The sequence below is a fragment of the Ranitomeya variabilis genome, chromosome 8 (assembly GCF_051348905.1).
Source record: "Ranitomeya variabilis isolate aRanVar5 chromosome 8, aRanVar5.hap1, whole genome shotgun sequence".
NCBI classification, from domain to species: Eukaryota; Metazoa; Chordata; class Amphibia; order Anura; family Dendrobatidae; genus Ranitomeya; species Ranitomeya variabilis.
Window position 1 is genome coordinate 118071396 of NC_135239.1, and position 16297 is coordinate 118087692.

Below are 16297 nucleotides of genomic sequence, written 5' to 3' on the forward strand. Positions count from 1 at the left end.
CAACCGTAAATGTAATCCAAACCCTAACCCTATCTTTAGCCCCAACCCTAACTGTAGCCCCAACCCTAGCCCCAACCCTAGCCATAACCCTAGCCCTAACCCTAGCAATAACCCTAGCCCTATCACTAGCCCTATCACTAGCCCTAACACTAGCCGTAACACTAGCCCTAACCCTAGCCCTAACCCTAGCCCCAACCCTAGCCCTAACGCTAGCCCTAACCCTAGCCCCAACCCTAGCCCTAACCCTAACCCTAGCCCTAACCCTAGCCCCAACCCTAGCCCTAACCCTAGCCCTAACCCTAACCCTAGCCCTAACCCTAACCCTAACCCTAGCCCTAACTCTAGTCCTAACTCTAGCCCTAACCCTAACCCTAATGGGAAAATGGAAATAAATACATTTTTTAATTTTTTTATTTTTCCCTAACTAAGGGGGTGATGAAGGGGGGTTTGATTTACTTTTATAGCGGGTTATTTAGCGGATTTTTATGATTGGCAGCCGTCACACACTGAAAGACGCTTTTCATTGCAAAAAATATTTTTTGCATTACCACATTTTGAGAGCTGTAATTTTTCCATATTTGAGTCCACAGAGTCATGTGAGATCTTGTTTTTTGCGGGACGAGTTGACGTTTTTATTGGTAACATTTTCGGACACGTGACATCTTTTGATCGCTTTTTATTCCGATTTTTGTGAGGCAGAGTGATCAAAAACCAGCTATTCATGAATTTCTTTTAGAGGAGGCGTTTATACCATTCCGGGTTTGGTAAAATTGATAAAGCAGTTTTATTCGTTGGGTCAGTACGATTACAGCGATATCTCATTTATATCATTTTTTTTATGTTTTGGTGCTTTTATACGATAAAAACTATTTTATAGAAAAAATAATTATTTTGGTATCGCTTTATTCTCAGGACTATAACTTTTTTACTTTTTTGCTTATGATGCTGTATGGCAGCTCGTTTTTTGCGGGACAAGATGACGTTTTCAGCGGTACCATGGTTATTTATATCAGTCTTTTTGATCGCGTGTTATTCCACTTTTTGTTCGGCTGTATGATAATAAAGCGTTGTTTTTTGCCTCGTTTTTTTTTTTTTTTTCTTACGGTGTTTACTGAAGGGGTTAACTAGTGGGGCAGTTTTATAGGTTGGGTCGTTACGGACGCGGCGATACTAAATATGTGTACTTTTATTGTTTTTTTTAATTTTATTTAGCTAAAGAAATGTATTTATGGGAATAATATTTTTTTTTTTTCTTTATTTAGGATATTTTTTTAATTTTTTTTTTACACACATGTGGGGAATTTTTTTTTTACTTTTTTACTTTCTCCCAGGGGGGGACATTACAGATCATTGATCTGACAGTGTGCACAGCACTCTGTCAGATCGACGATCTGCTGTGCAGGGCTGCAGGCTTACCAGCGCATGCTCTGAGCAGGCGCTCGGTAAGCCACCTCCCTCCCTGCAGGACCCGGATGCCGCGGCCATCTTGGATCCGGGACCTGCGGCGAGGAGGGAGGTAGGAGACCCTCGGAGCAACGCGATCACATCGCGTTGCTCCGGGGGTCTCAGGGAAGCCCGCAGGGAGCCCCCTCCCTGCGCGATGCTTCCCTATACCGCCGGTACACCGCGATCATGTTTGATCGCGGTGTGCCGGGGGTTAATGTGCCGGGGGCAGTCCGTGACCGCTCCTAGCACATAGTGCCGGATGTCAGCTGCGATATGCAGCTGACACCCGGCCGCGATCGGCCGCGCTCCCCCCGTGAGCGCCGCTGATCGGTGATGACGTACTATCCCGTCGGTGGTCATACGGGCCCACCCCACCTCGACGGGATAGTACGTCAGATGTCAGAAAGGGGTTAAAGTGCCTGTTGAATGTTTGCTAAATTCATTTGTTGCATTGTATTACTTACTGCTGTACATCCATGCTGGGGTCACAGGAGATATTATTGTGTTCAAGGTGTTAGAGCATATGGTTGCAGCCAGGCTCAGTGCCTTTGATCATGTAACCTCCCCTGGGTTGTTGGCCAATTGCTAATTTATCCCAAATAAGGACCCACGATCCCTCTCACCTGATCCTTTACTCAGTCCTATAAATTTAGTAGCATCTTAAGGGGGTCAGGCGTGTGGGGTCAGGCACGCGCATTTCTGCAGCAAAGCATTGCGCAGCTAAGCATACAGACGCCGCAGTTATTTCAAAGGTCGGGAATTGACATCCATCTCCTCTCTTCATACAGGTACAAACATCTCTGCTGCTCGCTGTTATCTGCCGCCTATCATCCTGTAACCTTCCCCTTTAATGGTACAAACATCTCTGCTGCTCGCTGTTATCTGCCGCCTATCATCCTGCAACCTTGCCTTTAAAGTGCCTGTTGAATGTTTGCTGACTTCATTTGTTGCATTGTATTACTTACTGCTGTACATCCATGCTGGGGTCACAGGAGATATTATTGTGTTCAAGGTGTTAGAGCATATGGTTGCAGCCAGGCTCAGTGCCTTTGATCATGTAACCTCCCCTGGGTTGTTGGCCAATTGCTAATTTATCCCAAATAAGGACCCACAATCCCTCTCACCTGATCCTTTACTCAGTCCTATAAATTTAGTAGCATCTTAAGGGGGGCACGCGTGTGGGGTCAGGCACGCGCATTTCTGCAGCAAAGCATTGCGCAGCTAAGCATACAGACGCCGCAGTTATTTCAACGGCCGGGAATTGACATCAATCTCCTCTCTTCATACAGGTACAAACATCTCTGCTGCTCGCTGTTATCTGCCGCCTATCATCCTGCAACCTTCCCCTTTAATGGTACAAACATCTCTGCTGCCCGCTGTTATCTGCCGCCTATCATCCTGCAACCTTGCCTTTAAAGTGCCTGTTGAATGTTTGCTAAATTCATTTGTTGCATTGTATTACTTACTGCTGTACATCCATGCTGGGGATACAGGAAATATTATTGTGTTCAAGGTGTTAGAGCATATGGTTTCAGCCAGGCTCAGTGCCTTTGATCATGTAACCTCCCCTGGGTTGTTGGCCAATTGTTAATTTATCCCAAATAAGGACCCACAATCCCTCTCACCTGATCCTTTACTCAGTCCTATAAATTTAGTAGCATCTTAAGGGGGGCAGGCGTGTGGGGTAAGGCACGCGCATTTCTGCAGCAAAGCATTGCGCAGCTAAGCATACAGACGCTGCAGTTATTTCAACGGCCGGGAATTGACATCCATCTCCTCTCTTCATACAGGTACAAACATCTCTGCTGCTCGCTTTTATCTGCCGTCTATCATCCTGCAACCTTCCCCTTTAAAGGTACAAACATCTCTGCTGCTCGCTGTTATCTGCCGCCTATCATCCTGCAACCTTGCCTTTAAAGTGCCTGTTGAATGTTTGCTAAATTCATTTGTTGCATTGTATTACTTACTGCTGTACATCCATCCTGGGGTCACAGGAGATATTATTGTGTTCAAGGTGTTAGAGCATATGGTTGCAGCCAGGCTCAGTGCCTTTGATCATGTAACCTCCCCTGGGTTGTTGGCCAATTGCTAATTTATCCCAAATAAGGACCCACAATCCCTCTCACCTGATCCTTTACTCAGTCCTATAAATTTAGTAGCATCTTAAGGGGGGCACACGTGTGGGGTCAGGCACGCGCATTTCTGCAGCAAAGCATTGCGCAGCTAAGCATACAGACGCCACAGTTATTTCAATGGCCAGGAATTGACATCCATCTCCTCTCTTCATACAGGTACAAACATCTCTGCTGCTCGCTGTTATATGCCGCCTATCATCCTGCAACCTTCCCCTTTAATGGTACAAACATCTCTGCTGCTCGCTGTTATCTGCTACCTATCATTATTATTATTTATTGTTATTATTTATTGTTATAGCGCCATTTATTCCATGGCGCTTTACAAGTGAGGAGGGGTATACATAATAAAAACAAGTACAATAATCTTGAACAATACAAGTCATAACTGGTACAGGAGGAGTGAGGACCCTGCCCGCGAGGGCTCACAATCTACGAGGGATGGGTGAGAATACAGTAGGTGAGGATAGAGCTGATCGTGCAGCGGTTGGTTGATCGGTGGTTACTGCAGGTTGTAGGCTTGTCAGAAGAGGTGGGTCTTCAGATTCTTTTTGAAGGTTTCGATGGTGGGCGAGAGTCTGATGTGTTGTGGTAGAGGGTTCCAGAGTAGGGGTGATACGCATCATCATCTTGCAACCTTGCCTTTAAAGTGCCTGTTGAATGTTTGCTAAATTCATTTGTTGCATTGTATTACTTACTGCTGTACATCCATCCTGGGGTCACAGGAGATATTATTGTGTTCAAGGTGTTAGAGCATATGGTTGCAGCTAGGCTCAGTGCCTTTGATCATGTAACCTCCCCTGAGTTGTTGGCCAATTGCTAATTTATCCCAAATAAGGACCCACAATTAGTGTTGAGCGATACCGTCCGATACTTGAAAGTATCAGTATCGGAAAGTATCGGCCGATACCGGCAAAGTATCGGATCTAATCCGATACCGATACCCGATACCAATACAAGTCAATGGGACTCAAGTATCAGACGGTATCCCTGATGGTTCCCAGGGTCTGAAGGAGAGGAAACTCTCCTTCAGGCCCTGGGATCCATATTAATGTGTAAAATAAAGAATTAAAATAAAAAAAATTGCTATACTCACCTCTCCGACGCAGCCTGGACCTCACCGAGGGAACCGGCAGCATTGTTTGCTTAAAATGCGCGCGTTTCCTGCCTCCCACGACATCACGGCTTCTGATTGGTCGCGTGCCGCCCATGTGGCCGCGACGCGACCAATCACAGCAAGCCGTGACGTAATTTTGAGGTCCTAAAAGCTTAATTCTAGGCATTCAGGATTTTAAAATTACATTCCGGCTTGTGATTGGTCGCGTCGCGGTCACATGGGCAACGCGACCAATTACAAGCCGGAACGTAATTTTAAAATCCTGAATGCCTAGAATTAAGCTTCCAGGACCTCAAAATTACGTCACGGCTTGCTGTGATTGGTCGCGTCGCGGCCACATGGGCGGCACGCGACCAATCAGAAGCCGTGACGTCGCGGGAGGCAGAAAACGCGCGCATTTTAAGCAAACAACGCTGCCGGTTCCCTCGGTGAGGTCCAGGCTGCGTCGGAGAGGTGAGTATAGCAATTTTTTTTATTTTAATTCTTTATTTTACACATTAATGTTGTATTTGACACATTAATGTTGTTTCGATACCGATACCCGATACCACAAAAGTATCGGATCTCGGTATCGGAATTCCGATACCCGCAAGTATCGGCCGATACCCGATACTTGCGGTATCGGAATGCTCAACACTACCCACAATCCCTCTCACCTGATCCTTTACTCAGTCCTATAAATTTAGTAGCATCTTAAGGGGGGCACGCGTGTGGGGTCAGGCACGCGCATTTCTGCAGCAAAGCATTGCGCAGCTAAGCATACAGACGCCGCAGTTATTTCAACGGCCGGGAATTGACATCCATCTCCTCTCTTCATACAGGTACAAACATCTCTGCTGCTCGCTGTTATCTGCCGCCTATCATCCTGCAACCTTCCCCTTTAATAGTACAAACATCTCTGCTGCTCGCTGTTATCTGCCGCCTATCATCCTGCAACCTTGCCTTTAAAGTGCCTGTTGAATGTTTGCTAAATTCATTTGTTGCATTGTATTACTTACTGCTGTACATCCATGCTGGGGTCACAGGAGATATTATTGTGTTCAAGGTGTTAGAGCACATGGTTGCAGCTAGGCTCAGTGCCTTTGATCATGTATCCTCCCCTGGGTTGTTGGCCAATTGCTAATTTATCCCAAATAAGGACCCACAATCCCTCTCACCTGATCCTTTACTCAGTCCAATAAATTTAGTAGCATCTTAAGAAGGGCACGCGTGTGGGGTCAGGCACGCGCATTTCTGCAGCAAAGCATTGCACAGCTAAGCATACAGACGCCGCAGTTATTTCAACGGCCGGGAATTGACATCCATCTCCTCTCTTCATACAGGTACAAACATCTCTGCTGCTCGCTGTTATCTGCCGCTTATCATCCTGCAACCTTCCCCTTTAATGTTACAAACATCTCTGCTGCTCGCTGTTATCTGCCGCCTATCATCCTGCAACCTTGCCTTTAAAGTGCCTGTTGAATGTTTGCTAAATTCATTTGTTGCATTGTATTACTGCTGTACATCCATGCTGGGGTCACAGGAGATATTATTGTGTTCAAGGTGTTAGAGCATATGTAGCGCCCCCACCGCCACAGGGCCGAGGGATACCCGGTACCGGGCCTCTGAGTCTCTGCTCTGGGGTTGTCACGGCGACTAGGCCCCGGTCCATGACCCTGCCGTGGGGCGCATAGGGGATTACTAGGAGTGGATGATGTAGATGGGGGGATGAGGCTGTGGTGGTGCGGTGCAGTAAATAACGAGGACACCAGGTTGCAGTCTCTTTACCTCTTTACTGAAGATCTCTGGGTCCTCAGTCCGGAATACGGTTCACCAGGCTGCGCAAGTCCGGCCGGTTCAATGGCACCTCCAGAGTTCTCTTCACAGGTGGAAATCTGTGCCTTCCTTCTAGCGCTATGTGTTGCGGTCCTTCCCTGCTGTGCTTACGGAAAGTCCCCACAACCGTTGTGTCTGTTTCTTAAGTTCCCTCACAACTCGATTAAATGATGTTCTTCTAATCCTCCGTCCCTCCCTGTTGTTCTGGTTGGGACGGCACCCATATGACGGGTAGGCTCGGAGCTCTTCCGGGACCCTAGAGTCGCCCCTCTCCACAAGTTGCCCCCCAAGACTGCATAGGTGATTTAAGTTAGACAGCCCGCCTTAGACTGACTGTCCTGCCGCTGTTTAGAGTATTGCTTGAAGCTGAATGTTATGATACTCCCTCGGCGTTCCGGCCACCGGTAGTGCGCCTCAGTAGGGTGTTGCTCCGGTCTTACAGCACGACCCCTACTGGTATTTCTCCTTTTGCTTGATCTCGTTTCTCACTCAGCACAATCTATCTCGCTTCTAGTCCTTCCTTGGGCACCGCCGCTACCCGGAGCAGGCGCGGTCCCGTTACGTTCGTTCAAGTTGTCAAGCCTCTGTCAGGATCCCACCCCTGACAGAGACCCTACTGTATCTTCCCCTACAACACCCTCTGCCACAAGGTGTTGCCTGGTTCCAACCCAGTCAGCTTTCTGATTTAACTTCCTGCCTGACCCCCAGTTTACCCACTATGGTGGGGAGTGGCCTAATGAATAGCACCCTTAGCTCCCCCCGGAGGCCCAGCTGTGAAATGTATTGGTGTCTGTGATACCTGATCAGATGAACTCCTTCATTGCCATCAGACGCACCGTAGCTCCCCATAGTGGCGGAGCCACAGTACTGCAACGACCAGGACTCTGGGGCGCTGCACTCCCCCCTGGTTAAACACAGTACTCCGGGACTGGGAAGAAAACAACAATACAAGTTAGCAAAAAGACATACAGTTTTGTTGAGTGCAATAACAATAAGTATACTTGAACAGGCTTCCCTTTATGGGAGGTAAGGTCACTTGAACGTTACAAACATGGTTAACATTATAAATTACAGGCTATAAATAACTCCTGTTACCCAACCGGGTATTCTACTAAGTGCAAAATTGTTGAACCATAACTTAACATTGCCTTTAAGGACCTACACTCTAAATCCACTAAAGACCTTCCTATAATCACATTATAAGGTAATTTAACTTTTTCCATTCTCCTTCTTTAAATCTGCAGGACCGCCTGTCCTATCGGCACCAGACCTACTGCCTCTCCTTTCAGTTACAGGACCGCCCCGTTCAGCCAGGGCCTACTGCCTTTTCTACTACTATACACAGTATAGAACATAACATTACTTTCAGTTTGAGAGCACTGAGTCATCTCTTCATGACTCCTATGAGGACTCAGGGTTTACCTTCTATCCTAACTATCTATCAGCATTATCAAAAACATTTTCTATTGAACATTAAGCCTTCTCATTATCTTTCTTTCTATCTTGCATGCTGGACACCACGTCTATTCCTACGGGCCCACTGCATCCTTCTTCTATCTTTCACCTTTTTCTTCTCAGAGAACATCATCAGTATTTCTTCACATTCAACTAATTAAATACATATAACTTTCTCATGTAAACATTATCATCACTTTCTTTGGTCAAGACATTATTGCTTCCCATCTTAAAGCAATATCACGGTCGAAGCGCAACAAATGAACATCCCCTTTAAGAGGGGACCAAGTCTCTATGAGGTAGCACGTCTTCTCAGGCTACCAGTCCATACTCAGCAAAGGTTCCAGTGTGGTATCTTCACAAAGAGTCCTTCTTTAAGTAAAACCAGTAGGGAGCGCCTTTAATAAGGTGCAAACTATATACAAGAAGTTCGGATCATGCACTGTTCATGATTTCAGCAGTTCTTTTCAACTAGAAACTTGTGCAAAAACTTTAGAAAAATCAAACGAAAACAAAACAATAGGGATCCCCAAGTCCACAGAAGGATCCCTTTGAAAGTTTACCCTGGACGGGTTTAGCAGAACACAGGAAAACAGCAACTATTTACAGATTCATGGTATCGAGGTTTACTCTTCCAAGTCTGGGGGCGGCTTCCGCGAGTACCGGTCTCCCCCCGCCACCACATAGAGGGCGTCCGCACCCTGGATAGGGGTCTGGGTACTCACGGTTCTCCTTGGAGTGATGGCCCGCAGGCATTTGGCGCACAGGGAGATCGGGGCAATAACCGCCGGCCTTGGTGAATCATCAGAGGATGGTACTGTCAATTCCGGCTTGTATTTGCGCACATGCAGGGCATACCACCCCTTATCCCCCCAGTGGCGGGTGTACCGAACCCGGTCTCCTGGGTAAAGATCCCGGCCTGGGTGTCCCTCAATGAGGTGCGCCTCTACATCCCGCCGGTTTACAAACACTTCCAAGGCAAGACCGGGCTCCTTAATGAAGCCCCAACCTCCCTGCAGCCGAAAGGTGTTGATCACGCCATAGCGCTGCGGGCCCCAGTTCTCCTCAGCAACTTGCCTGACTTGGGCTTTATTCTGAAGGTCCTTCTCTCGCTCAGCCTGACGCCGGAGCTCCTTCTTGCGGGCCCACTCTTCCTCTTGCTGGCGCAGCTGTTGGCGGTACTCCCTCTGGCGGATGACCTCGATACTCTCCCCCTCCTCCTGGGCATCCCCTGGAAACCCCATCAGATTGGTAGTGGCCGCGCGGGTCCATTTGAAGGTTACCCATTCTCCCTGGAGCTGCGTGGGTTGTTTGATGGGCCGTAGGGGGCGATCGGCCGTCTGCAGAGTTTCCCAGGGCCTCTCGCATTCAAGACGGCTACACACTCGCCCGGGTGGTCGTGGTGGGGGTGAGTCTACATCCACCAGCAGGGGCTCTTCAATCGCCACGCCGGAATCGGCGTGGTTACCTGCTTCCGATGCATCTCCGGTGCCGGCCTCCTCCGTTGTCGGCTGCAGGACCGATACCTGGTGCGGGTGCAGCTCCTCGCCAGGGGTGGTTGCTCGCTGGCACAGACTCCGGAACTGCCGGCACAGCTCCTCCACTTCCGCCCCGAGGATTTCCTGATTAGCGCAGCCTGGTAAGGACTCCGACGGCTCCCATTGGTAGAACCTGGCACAGGTCTTCTCTCCCTCTCCGGGGTGACTTCCGCGCTCCATGCTGCCAATCGGATTCTGCCTCGTGGCATCCAGAGGCTCTGGCTCCTCCCCGTCCAGAGGACGGCCTTTCTCTCCTCCACCATCCCACACTAGGAGGCGGGCCCTTCTCCTTGATGGGCAGATTTTCTGAACATAATAGTATCTGTGAGGGGTGGGCTCCATCTTCGCGCCGCTCTTCCAAGCTACGCCCACGATGACACGCCCCATGTTCCCTGCGCGCCACATATTATTATAATGGCGATGGTTTTGGCGGGGAATGTCATAGCACAGTCTTTGCAACATAATACAGTCCTAGCACAACAAACCTCAGTTCCAAGGCACACATGACCTGATTCTTCAGGCTTAAGTAGATCCTGTTCGTGACACCAGGTTGTAGCGCCCCAACCGCCACAGGGCCGAGGGATACCCGGTACCGGGCCTCTGAGTCTCTGCTCTGGGGTTGTCACGGCGGCTAAGCCCCGGTCCGTGACCCTGCCGTGGGGCGCATAGGGGATTACTAGGAGTGGATGATGTAGATGGGGGGATGAGGCTGTGGTGGTGCGGTGCAGTAAATAACGAGGACACCAGGTTGCAGTCTCTTTACCTCTTTACTGAAGATCTCTGGGTCCTCAGTCCGGAATACGGTTCACCAGGCTGCGCAAGTCCGGCCGGTCCAATGGCACCTCCAGAGTTCTCTTCACAGGTGGAAATCTGTGCCTTCCTTCTAGCGCTATGTGTTGCGGTCCTTCCCTGCTGTGCTTACGGAAAGTCCCCACAACCGTTGTGTCTGTTTCTTAAGTTCCCTCACAACTCGATTAAATGATGTTCTTCTAATCCTCCGTCCCTCCCTGTTGTTCTGGTTGGGACGGCACCCGTATGACGGGTAGGCTCGGAGCTCTTCCGGGACCCTAGAGTCGCCCCTCTCCACAAGTTGCCCCCCAAGACTGCATAGGTGATTTAAGTTAGACAGCCCGCCTTAGACTGACTGTCCTGCCACTGTTAAGAGTATTGCTTGAAGCTGAATGTTATGATACTCCCTTGGCGTTCCGGCCACCGGTAGTGCGCCTCAGTAGGGTGTTGCTCCGGTCTTACAGCACGACCCCTACTGGTATTTCTCCTTTTGCTTGATCTCGTTTCTCACTCAGCACAATCTTTCTCGCTTCTAGTCCTTCCTTGGGCACCGCCGCTACCCGGAGCAGGCGCGGTCCCGTTACGTTCGTTCAAGTTGCCAAGCCTCTGTCAGGATCCCACCCCTGACAGAGACCCTACTGTATCTTCCCCTACAACACCCTCTGCCACAAGGTGTTGCCTGGTTCCAACCCAGTCAGCTTTCTGATCTAACTTCCTGCCTGACCCCCAGTTTACCCACTATGGTGGGGAGTGGCCTAATGAATAGCACCCTTAGCTCCCCACGGAGGCCCAGCTGTGAAATGTATTGGTGTCTGTGATACCTGATCAGATGAACTCCTTCAGTGCCATCAGACGCACCGTAGCTCCCCATAGTGGCGGAGCCACAGTACTGCAACGACCAGGACTCTGGGGCGCTGCACATATGGTTGCAGCCAGGCTCAGTGCCTTTGATCATGTAACCTCCCCTGGGTTGTTGGCCAATTGCTAATTTATCCCAAATAAGGACCCACAATAACTCTCACCGGATCCTTTACTCAGTCCTATAAATTTAGTAGCATCTTAAGGGGGGCAGGCGTGTGGGGTCAGGCATGCGCATTTCTGCAGCAAAGCATTGCGCAGCTAAGCATACAGACGCCGCAGTTATTTCAACGGCCGGGAATTGACATCCATCTCCTCTCTTCATACAGGTACAAACATCTCTGCTGCTCGCTGTTATCTGCCGCCTATCATCCTGCAACCTTGCCTTTAAAGTGCCTGTTCAATGTTTGCTAAATTCATTTGTTGCATTGTATTACTTACTGCTGTACATCCATGCTGGGGTGACAGGAGATATTATTGTGTTCAAGGTGTTAGAGCATATGGTTGCAGCCAGGCTCAGTGCCTTTGATCATGTATCCTCCCCTGGGTTGTTGGCCAATTGCTAATTTATCCCAAATAAGGACCCACAATCCCTCTCACCTGATCCTTTACTCAGTTCTATAAATTTAGTAGCATCTTAAGGGGGGCACGCGTGTGGGGTCAGGCACGCGCATTTCTGCAGCAAAACATTGCGCAGCTAAGCATACAGACGCCGCAGTTATTTCAACGGCCGGGAATTCACATCCATCTCCTCTCTTCATACAGGTACAAACATCTCTGCTGCTCGCTGTTATCTGCCGCCTATCATCCTGCAACCTTCCCCTTTAATGGTACAAACATCTTTGCTGCTCGCTGTTATCTGCCGCCTATCATCCTGCAACCTTGCATTTAAAGTGCCTGTTGAATGTTTGCTAAATTCATTTGTTGCATTGTATTACTTACTGCTGTATATCCATGCTGGGGTCACAGGAGATATTATTGTGTTCAAGGTGTTAGAGCATATGGTTGCAGCCAGGCTCAGTGCCTTTGATCATGTATCCTCCCCTGGGTTGTTGGCCAATTGCTAATTTATCCCAAATAAGGACCCACAATCCCTCTCACCTGATCCTTTACTCAGTCCTATACATTTAGTAGCATCTTAAGGGGGGCACGCGTGTGGGGTCAGGCACGCGCATTTCTGCAGCAAAGCATTGCGCAGCTAAGCATACAGACGCCGCAGTTATTTCAACGGCCGGGAATTGACATCCATCTCCTCTCTTCATACAGGTACAAACATCTCTGCTGCTCGCTGTTATCTGCCGCCTATCATCCTGCAACCTTCCCCTTTAATGGTACAAACATCTCTGCTGCTCGCTGTTATCTGCCGCCTATCATCCTGCAACCTTGCCTTTAAAGTGCCTGTTGAATGTTTGCTAAATTCATTTGTTGCATTGTATTACTTACTGCTGTACATCCATGCTGGGGTCACAGGAGATATTATTGTGTTCAAGGTGTTAGAGCATATGGTTGCAGCCAGGCTCAGTGCCTTTGATCATGTAACCTCCCCTGGGTTGTTGGCCAATTGCTAATTTATCCCAAATAAGGACCCACAATCCCTCTCACCTGATCCTTTACTCAGTCCTATAAATTTAGTAGCATCTTAAGGGGGGCAGGCGTGTGGGGTCAGGCATGCGCATTTCTGCAGCAAAGCATTGCGCAGCTAAGCATACAGACGCCGCAGTTATTTCAACGGCCGGGAATTTACATCCATCTCCTCTCTTCATACAGGTACAAACATCTCTGCTGCTCGCTGTTATCTGCCGCCTATCATCCTGCAACCTTCCCCTTTAATGGTACAAACATCTCTGCTGCTCGCTGTTATCTGCCGCCTATCATCCTGCAACCTTGCCTTTAAATGGCCTGTTGAATGTTTGCTAAATTCATTTGTTGCATTGTATGACTTACTGCTGTACATCCATGCTGGGGTCACAGGAGATATTATTGTGTTCAAGGTGTTAGAGCATATGGTTGCAGCCAGGCTCAGTGCCTTTGATCATGTAACCTCCCCTGGGTTGTTGGCCAATTGCTAATTTATCCCAAATAAGGACCCACAATCCCTCTCACCTGATCCTTTACTCAGTCCTATAAATTTAGTAGCATCTTAAGGGGGGCACGCGTGTGGGGTCAGGCACGCGCATTTCTGCAGCAAAGCATTGCGCAGCTAAGCATACAGACGCCGCAGTTATTTCAACGGCCGGGAATTGACATCCATCTCCTCTCTTCATACAGGTACAAACATCTCTGCTGCTCGCTGTTATCTGCCGCCTATCATCCTGCAACCTTGCCTTTAAAGTGCCTGTTCAATGTTTGCTAAATTCATTTGTTGCATTGTATTACTTACTGCTGTACATCCATGCTGGGGTGACAGGAGATATTATTGTGTTCAAGGTGTTAGAGCATATGGTTGCAGCCAGGCTCAGTGCCTTTGATCATGTATCCTCCCCTGGGTTGTTGGCCAATTGCTAATTTATCCCAAATAAGGACCCACAATCCCTCTCACCTGATCCTTTACTCAGTTCTATAAATTTAGTAGCATCTTAAGGGGGGCACGCGTGTGGGGTCAGGCACGCGCATTTCTGCAGCAAAACATTGCGCAGCTAAGCATACAGACGCCGCAGTTATTTCAACGGCCGGGAATTGACATCCATCTCCTCTCTTCATACAGGTACAAACATCTCTGCTGCTCGCTGTTATCTGCCGCCTATCATCCTGCAACCTTCCCCTTTAATGGTACAAACATCTCTGCTGCTCGCTGTTATCTGCCGCCTATCATCCTGCAACCTTGCATTTAAAGTGCCTGTTGAATGTTTGCTAAATTCATTTGTTGCATTGTATTACTTACTGCTGTACATCCATGCTGGGGTCACAGGAGATATTATTGTGTTCAAGGTGTTAGAGCATATGGTTGCAGCCAGGCTCAGTGCCTTTGATCATGTATCCTCCCCTGGGTTGTTGGCCAATTGCTAATTTATCCCAAATAAGGACCCACAATCCCTCTCACCTGATCCTTTACTCAGTCCTATACATTTAGTAGCATCTTAAGGGGGGCAGGCGTGTGGGGTCAGGCACGCGCATTTCTGCAGCAAAGCATTGCGCAGCTAAGCATACAGACGCCGCAGTTATTTCAACGGCCGGGAATTGACATCCATCTCCTCTCTTCATACAGGTACAAACATCTCTGCTGCTCGCTGTTATCTGCGGCCTATCATCCTGCAACCTTCCCCTTTAATGGTACAAACATCTCTGCTGCTCGCTGTTATCTGCCGCCTATCATCCTGCAACCTTGCCTTTAAAGTGCCTGTTGAATGTTTGCTAAATTCATTTGTTGCATTGTATTACTTACTGCTGTACATCCATGCTGGGGTCACAGGAGATATTATTGTGTTCAAGGTGTTAGAGCATATGGTTGCAGCCAGGCTCAGTGCCTTTGATCATGTAACCTCCCCTGGGATGTTGGCCAATTGCTAATTTATCCCAAATAAGGACCCACAATCCCTCTCACCTGATCCTTTACTCAGTCCTATAAATTTAGTAGCATCTTAAGGGGGGCACGCGTGTAAGGTCAGGCACGCGCATTTCTGCAGCAAAGCATTGCGCAGCTAAGCATACAGACGCCGCAATTATTTCAACGGCCGGGAATTGACATCCATCTCCTCTCTTCATACAGGTACAAACATCTCTGCTGCTCGCTGTTATCTGCCGCCTATCATCCTGCAGCCTTCCCCTTTAATGGTACAAACATCTCTGCTGCTCGCTGTTATCTGCCGCCTATCATCCTGCAACCTTGCCTTTAAAGTGCCTGTTGAATGTTTGCTAAATTAATTTGTTGCATTGTATTACTTACTGCTGTACATCCATGCTGGGGTGACAGGAGATATTATTGTGTTCAAGGTGTTAGAGCATATGGTTGCAGCCAGGCTCAGTGCCTTTGATCATGTATCCTCCCCTGGGTTGTTGGCCAATTGCTAATTTATCCCAAATAAGGACCCACAATCCCTCTCACCTGATCCTTTACTCAGCCCTATAAATTTAGTAGCATCTTAAGGGAGGCACGCGTGTGGGGTCAGGCACGCGCATTTCTGCAGCAAAGCATTGCGCAGCTAAGCATACAGACGCCGCAGTTATTTCAACGGCCGGGAATTGACATCCATCTCCTCTCTTCATACAGGTACAAACATCTCTGCTGCTCGCTGTTATCTGCCGCCTATCATCCTGCAACCTTTCCCTTTAATGTTACAAACATCTCTGCTGCTCGCTGTTATCTGCCGCCTATCATCCTGCAACCTTGCCTTTAAAGTGCCTGCTGAATGTTTGCTAAATTCATTTGTTGCATTGTATTACTTACTGCTGTACATCCATTCTGGGGTCACAGGAGATATTATTGTGTTCAAGGTGTTAGAGCATATGGTTGCAGCCAGGCTCAGAGCCTTTGATCATGTAACCTCCCCTGGGTTGTTGGCCAATTGCTAATTTATCCCAAATAAGGACCCACAATCCCTCTCACCTGATCCTTTACTCAGTCCTATAAATTTAGTAGCATCTTAAGGGGGGCAGGCGTGTGGGGTCAGGCACGCGCATTTCTGCAGCAAAGCATTGCGCAGCTAAGCATACAGACGCCGCAGTTATTTCAACGGCCGGGAATTGACATCCATCTCCTCTCTTCATACAGGTACAAACATCTCTGCTGCTCGCTGTTATCTGCCGCCTATCATCCTGCAACCTTCCCCTTTAATGGTACAAACATCTCTGCTGCCCGCTGTTATCTGCCGCCTATCATCCTGCAACCTTGCCTTTAAAGTGCCTGTTGAATGTTTGCTAAATTCATTTGTTGCATTGTATTACTTACTGCTGTACATCCATGCTGGGGTCACAGGAGATATTATTGTGTTCAAGGTGTTAGAGCATATGTGTTGTGAAATTGGATTTTGGGCTCCCCCGGTGGCCACTGGTGGAATTGAACTTGTGTGCATCATCCCCTCTGTTCACCTGTTCCCATCAGGATGTGGGAGTCGCTATTTAACCTTCCTCCTCTGTCACTTCCATGCCGGTCAACATTGTAATCAGAAGCCTTTCTGTGCATGTTCCTGCTGCTAGACAACTTCCAGCTA